This window comes from Piliocolobus tephrosceles, chromosome 16 (assembly GCF_002776525.5).
Source record: "Piliocolobus tephrosceles isolate RC106 chromosome 16, ASM277652v3, whole genome shotgun sequence".
In the NCBI taxonomy this organism is placed as follows: domain Eukaryota; kingdom Metazoa; phylum Chordata; class Mammalia; order Primates; family Cercopithecidae; genus Piliocolobus; species Piliocolobus tephrosceles.
In genome coordinates this window covers 8,710,752-8,718,327 of record NC_045449.1, presented here as the reverse complement: position 1 = coordinate 8,718,327, position 7,576 = coordinate 8,710,752, and the positions used below count along the sequence as shown (strand labels likewise).

General features: G+C 47.0%; 1 protein-coding gene across 1 annotated transcript in view; it reads left to right on the top strand.

Moving 5' to 3' along the window:
• The window catches only part of LOC113222267 (dynein heavy chain 9, axonemal-like), a 136,432-nt gene that overhangs the window by 105 nt on the left and 128,751 nt on the right, over nt 1-7,576 (top strand). The gene's annotated exons all lie outside the window — the stretch shown is intronic.

Below are 7,576 nucleotides of genomic sequence, written 5' to 3'. Positions count from 1 at the left end.
ATGAGAACCCAGGAATTTACATTTTCAGCAAGTTCCCAAGTGACGCGGCTGGTTCGGGTTCCATACTTTGAGAACCGCTGCATTAGCAGCAAAACTCTTTTTAGCCCCAGTCTAGAAAGCAGTAGCAGGAACCCACTATTGAATCCATTAGTCATGCAAAACAGCCTTATTAAATTCTAGTGAGATACTGTGGCTTGCTGAAGGCTTGAGCAGGAGACCCACACTTTGTTAAAAAGAGAAACTGGGGCCGGGCACAGTGACTCACACCTGTAATCCCAGCACTTTGGGAGGCCGAGGTGGGTGGATCACCTGAGGTTGGGAGTTCAAGGCCAGCCTCAAAAAAAAAAAAAAAAAGAAAGAAAGTGAAACTCATGAAATATACACAACTAGGAAAAAGGAGTTCCCTAAAGCAAATTGTTAGTCTACATTTTAAAGCATGTTTGAACAGAATTATTTTATAGCCCAAAGGAGGGCATTTGTAAGCAAGAGTGTTCTGGAAGTACCAATTCTCATCATTTCGCCTTTACATGCCTACAGTTTATCGAGGACTCCCAGAGAGCTTTTCTTTATGGGATTGTATCTATTGATAATTGCCATCATAGAAATCAAAACAGAAAATTTAAAAATATTTGTTTAATTCATTCATTTTTAAACAATGATAAAAAGTATGTTAACAGAAATAGCATTTTTTATGAAAAAAAGTTTCAAAAGTGTTTTGTGAGAAGAGTGGCATTACTTGCAAACCCCTTTAACGTCTGGTTTAACAGAGGACAGGCAGGCGCTCAGGTCCACTCCTGCGTTCATTCTGTTGTGACAGCATGTGTCATGAAAACTCCTCTCTGGAAAATGCCACTGTGTACTCGTGAAACAATAAGAGCAAAAAAAGGCAAATAACATTTTAATATTATCGTAAAAAGAGTTTTGGCCTCAAAAACCCCTGTCTGCCAGAATAGGGTCTCAGAGACTCCCAGAAATCCTCAGGTCCCCTCCCCTCAGCCTCCCAGAGGTCCTCAGGCCCTTGCCCTTAGCTGTTGTAAAGAAAGACGCAGCAGGAGGGCCCAGCAAGGTGGCTCATACCTGTAATCCCAGCACTTTGAGAGGCCGAGGCGGGTGGATCACCTGAGGTCAGGAGTTCGAGACCAACCCGGCCAACATGGTGATATCCCATCTCTACTAAAAATACAAAAATTAGCCGGGCATGGTGGCAGGAACCTGTAATCCCAGCTACTCGGGAGACTGAGGCAGGAGAATCGCTTGAATCCGGGAGGCAAAGGTTGCAGTGAGCCGAGATCATGCCATTGCACTCCAGCCTGGGCCACAAGAACAAGACTCCGTCTCCAGGTTCAGTGGGAGATGCCGCCCTCCGGCAGCTCACTCCCACAGGCACATCTCCTGCTGAGACCATAGCTTCTAGTCCATCCACTCCAAATTTTGAGTTCCTGAATCCCTCTCGATTCACCTCTATAGGAGAACTTCAGATTGCCCAAAAGTTATTTGAAAATTTCTCACTTCATTCCCATAGAAGATGAACCTACTCACGGAAATACACTGACCAAGTAGCCTAAAGATTTAAAATTAAGGACCTGGGAAAGTACAAGTTGAAATCAGAGGTCGAGGATGGAGAGAAATACAGACTGCCCTTGGTTCTTAAGGGTCATACACAGGGGGTCTGAGCTTGTTGGTAACCCGAATGAAAAGCCACCTGCAGCTCTTATACTGGAATAAGAAAATATAAGGTTTCCTCCGAGACAGCACACCTTTTCCCGGCACTTAGTTCTCACTGAAATCTCTCGATGAGCCTTCACTGACACTATGAATAATGCTCTCAACAGCTTCCCTGCAACCAGTGCAGGCACTGGCTTTGTAAGGCAGCTGCTTATACAGAACAAGGAACGTGGTGCACAGGACAGCTTAGGAAAAGCGATTCTGCAGAAGACCAAGTCAATTGGAATTCCATAGAGTGTGTCATGGAAGGTTTGGCATTATCCCTGAAGAAAAGCCAAACTATCTGAACAAGCACTTTCCAAACTGAATCCTGAGATATTGTTTCCTAGGGGGAATAAAAGGACTCCGTAGACGAATACATTTAGAAACTCTAAATTAAACGAAGATAAGATTAAAAACACAAACAGGACCTGAAGTCTTTGCTATAGTTCTGTGCCCTGAGATGCTCCCAGCAGACAGCGTTTCCAGAACTGACTTGACCACAGAACTCCTTTGGGGCACGTGACCACTTATGACAAGAACATAGCTCAGGAAATGCTGACCTGTCTTCTCTGTCATCTTGGGAAAGCCGCTTTAATTCACTGACTCTCTGTTTTCTCATTTGCAAAATGGGAATGATATTGGTAATGGTAACAGTATCAGCAGCTGACAGTCGTGGAGAGTTTTGGACAAAGTCTGTGTAGTTCCATCTTCAGAGACAGCCTTGAAAAGGAGAAGTTTTAGAACCATTTTCCAAATGGTTCTTAATTTTTAATTTTTATTTTTTTTAATTTTAGATTCAGGAGTGCATGAGCAGGTTTTTTTTTTTTTTTTGAGACGGAGTCTCGCTCTGTCCCCCAGGCTGGAGTGCAGTGGCACAATCTCGGCTCACTGCAAGCTCCACCTCCTGGGTTCATGCCATTCTCCTGCCTCAGCCTCCCGAGTAGCTGGGACTGCAGGCAACCACCACCATGCCCAGCTAATTTTTTGTATTTTGTATTTTAGTAGAGATGGGGTGTCACTGTGTTACTCAGGATGGTCTCGATCTCCTGACCTCGTGATCCACCCCCTCGGCCTCCCAAAGTGCTGGGATTACAGGCGTGAGCCACTGCGCCCAGCCAAGCAGGTTTGTTATGTAGGTAAATTCACATCACAAGGGTTTGTTCTACAGGTTATTTCATCACTCAGGTATTAAGCCTAGTATCCAATAGTCATTTTTTCTGATCCTCTCCCTCCTCTCACTCTCCACCCTCAAGCAGATTCCAGTATGTGTTGTTCCCCTCTTTGTGTCCATGTGTTCTCATCATTTAGCTCCCACTAATAAGTGAGAACACGCAGTATTTGGTTTTCTGTTCCTGCATTAGTTTGCTAAGGATAATGACCTCCAGCTCCATCCATGTTCCTGCAGAGGACATGATCTCATTCTTTTTTATGGCTGCATAGTATTCCATGGTGTATAAGTACCACATTTTCTTTATCCAGTCTACCATTGATGGGCATTTAGGTTGATTCTCTTTGCTATTGTGAATAGTGATTCAGTAAACATCCCCATGCATGTGTGTTTATGATAGAATGATTTTATTCCTTTGGGTATATACCCAGTAATAGGACTGCTGGGTTGAACGGTAGTTCTATTTTAACTCTTTGAGGAATCGCCACGCTGCTTTCCACAATGGTTGAACTAATTGCACTTCCACCAACAGTGTATGAACGTTCTCTTTTCTCCACAACCTCAGCAGCCTCTGTAATTTTTCTGACTTTTTAATCGTAGCTAGCCATTCTGAGTGGTGTGAGATGGTATCTCACTGTGGTTTTGGTTTGCGATAGAACTGATATCTTAGAGGCTGTCTGGGCCAATCTTTTCTCCCTCTCCCCTTATTAAAGATGAAGAAACTGAGTCCCAGAAAGATGGAGTGATTTTCCCAGAACCGTGACGGGGGCCCAGCTAGGTCATCTGACTTCTGGAGCAGTGCCCTTTTCTGTGTCATGCTGACCACGTGCTCTTAAAAACAGAAGCCAGTGAACAGAGTTTACATTCCTTCTCATGACTGAAGGTTATCATGATGAGCATCAGCCCTGGGTTTTGAGTGCACGACCACATTGAGGGTGGTGAAGTCGTGGAAGGCGGTCTGGTCTGCCCACGCTGACAGGACCCTGCCTGCGAAATCCTTTTCACCCACTAGCCTGCTTGTGACCCTTTCTTTCTTCTCCCTCCTGCTCGACTCTCAGCCTGCACTTCGTACATCACCAGGTCTGCCTCCGGGAGTTCCTAACTCCATCCGTTTGTTGCTTCTAATTGCGTACACCTGACACTCAATTTCACCTCAAAACATTGTCACATGAGAGAAAGTGGCCTCCCCAAGAAGTCAGTCATGGCTGGGCGAAGTGTCTCATGCCTGTAATCCCAGCCTTTTGGGAGGCTGAAGCGGGTGGATCATTTGAGGTCAGTAGTTCGAGACCAGCCTGGCCAACATGGTGAAACCCCATCTCTACTAAAAACACGAAAATTAACCGGGCATGGTCGCAGGTACCTGTAATCCCAGCCACTCAGGAGGCTGAGACGCGAGAATCGCTTAAACCCAGGGAGCGGAGGTTGCAGTGAGCCTAGATCGCGCCACCGCACTCCAGCCTGGGTGACAGAGCAAAACTCTCATATCAAAAAGATAAATAAATAAAAAGTAAAAAAGAAGTCAGTCACAGGAAAGCAATGGTGAACTCTTTTAAAGTGAATGCCTGGGATGCTCCGTCTTGGGCCGGGGGAGGCCTCTGGTGGGCGGAGTTAACTCTGGGCTCCTGGCCTTTCTAGATCCAACAATTTATCCAAGACCTGTCGGACATCTGGGCAGAGGTGAAAAAGAAGGAACAACAGCAAATCCGGGTTTAAGGAGGCAGCCTGGTTCCAGAATGTCCTGAGACAGAGGTCGTAAGAGAAGAAGTCGTGAGCCTGCGGTCCAGTCAGTCCAGCTCGGGACCAACGCCTGCGGTGCCTTCCTGCTGAGGAACACCTGCTTATTTTCCCCCTTGGGCCTCACTCTATCCCTGAAAACAGTGAATGTTCTAAGAAGTTTGTTCTCAAGTTCTCTCTAGCCCTTTGGTAGTTTATTCATGGGGAAGAGTGTAGGATGGGGCGACCCCCGCAACAAGTACTCACTCTCAAAGGTGGTCACCTAGGCTGCCTGGGAACCAGAAACCACATCTTAGGCCTGGTGTCCCCTCGGCTTTGGGCTCACACACAGTCAGTGTGCAGGTGGGCAGCAAACCAGTAAGGTCAGTACAGAGAACTCTTCTCTCATCCACAACTTCAAATTTTTATTTTATTTTATTTATTTTATTTTATTTTATGATGGAGTTTTGCTCTTGTTGCCCAGGCTGAAGTGCGAGGCACGATCTCAGCTCACTGCAACCCCTGCCTCCTGGGTTCAAGCGATTCTCCTGCCTCAGCCTCCCCAGTAGCTAGGATTATGGGCACCCACCACCACGCCCAGCTAATTTTGTACTTTTAGTAGAGACAGGGTTTCACCATGTTGGTCAGGCTGGTCTTGAACTCCTGACCTCAGGTGATCCACCCGCCCTGGCCTCCTAAAGTGCTTGGATTACAAGCGTGAGGTTTTTCTAATTTGGGTGCAAAGACCCACTTAAAACTACGAAGGCAGCTTCCCAGGTAACAGCTGCAACAGTGCTGAGTCGAGAACTCTTCCCTGACTTCAGGAGCAAGCTCTGCTCCCCTACCAGACTGTGTGCGCTAAAACATGCAAGCCAGTGTCAGCAACGCTAAGGAAGGAATAGCCCTAGTTATTGCCCTAGTTACTGGGCAGGCCACCAGTAACTAGGGAGGGATCACTCATGTGCCAAATGACAAGCTCAAGGCTCAGGAACGAGCTGGGATGATGGATTAAAACCAGCCAAACTCAACTCAATCCAGGTCAATGTAAAGTCTCAAACTTAGGTTCAACAACTCAATCGCACATTTTTCAATCAATAGCAAAAGCCAAGTCAGAGAGCCGTGGGGAAGTAACGTTTATTCAACAGGGACTTCGTTTGTATCCGCCTGTTGAAAACCCAGTGAGACATCATTATCTTGACTCACAGAGCAGGATGCTTGCCTGGGAACACCGGCTACAGGACGACAGGGCCAGGACTCAACCTTTGGTCTGCTCTTCCTGAGCCTGGTCTCTTCCCTTGGCCAGTCTGCCTCCCGGAAGGCAGAGGCCCTGTGCTTTTGTCCCCAAAGCAGGCTGAGGAGCAGATTCAAACAAGGCTCTGTGTCTCCTCCCTGGCCCTGTGATCCTAGAGGGCCCTCAGACTGCCCGGATTCCTGTTGCCTCAGGGAAGGCACTGCTGCAGCTGCCCTGCTGGGATCGCTGTGTGGCCGCAGTAACCCCTCACCTTCTCATACAACACCTTACAGCAGTGGTTCTCAGGCACGGTCCCTGGACCTGAAGCGTCAGCATCACCGGGCAACTTTACCAGTTAAATTCTCAGGCCCCACTACAGACCTGAGAACCAGAAACTCCTGGGGTGGGATCCAGCACTCTGGGTTTTAAGAAGCCCTCTGGCCGGGCGCGGTGGCTCAAGCCTGTAATCCCAGCACTTTGGGAGGCCGAGACGGGCGGATCACGAGGTCAGGAGATCGAGACCATCCTGGCTAACACGGTGAAACCCCGTCTCTACTAAAAAATACAAAAAAAAAAAAAAAACTAGCCAGGCGAGGTGGCGGGCGCCTGTAGTCCCAGCTACTCGGGAGGCTGAGGCAGGAGAATGGCGTAAACCCGGGAGGTGGAGCTTGCAGTGAGCTGAGATCCGGCCACTGCACTCCAGCCTGGGCAACAGAGGGAGACTCCGTCTCAAAAACAAAAAAAAAAAAAAAAAAGGAAGCCCTCCACGCGGTTCTGATGCATGCTCAAGTTGAAGAACCACTGCTCTACAGTGACCAAACACTTTCAAGCATCTGGGTTCCATTCATTTCCTACCTCATGAAGCAATACGTGTCTACCTGGGTCAGCGTTTAACCAGAGAAGTAAGTAGATAGATAGATAGATAGATAGGATAGATAAATAACAAATAGAAGATAGATAGTAGGTAGATAGATAGATAGGAGCTAGACAATAGATAGTGGATAGATGATGGATACATAGAGATAGAATATAGATGATAAATTAGATAGATGATAGATAGTAAATAGAAGACAGTAAGTAGATAGGACATAGACAATATATAGTAGATAGATGATGGATACAGATAGATCGATAGATGATGGATAAATAGTAAATAGAAGATACATGGTAGATAGGAGATAGACAATAGATAGTAGATAGAGATAGATAAATACATACATAGATAGATAGATACATAGACAGATAGATAGATACATAGATAGATAGATGGTAGAGAGAGAGAGTCTTCTGGTACATGTGAAGGGCTTTGTTTCAGGGATTTGACCGTAGGCAGTCGTGGGCACTGGGTAAGCAGTGTCTATAAGGCGGCTGTCTTCCCATCTGATGCTGGGGCTTGAAGTTCTCTGGGGAGATGGTTGGGAAGGAAGCATGGAGGTAAAGTGGGGGAGGTTAAGGACGAGTCAGAATCCACAGCACAGGCTGGAGACCCGAGGACAGACAGGCAGACAGAAATCCATGTCAGTTCTTGTTGCTTCTGAAATTGGTGGTGTGGGCGTTCTGCCAAAGCCAGGATCCTTCGTCCTGGAAATGAACACATACCTCTGGCCCGGGGCAGGAGACTGAAGGAGGCTCCAGGGGAGGGCGGGCAGATGCAGGCCCGGCCACCGCCTCACACCAATGCCGCGAGTCAGCAAGCATTGAGTAAGTTTGTGGATTTGTGGCTTCTCTTGTACTCAAGAAATCTGCCTAGACCCACA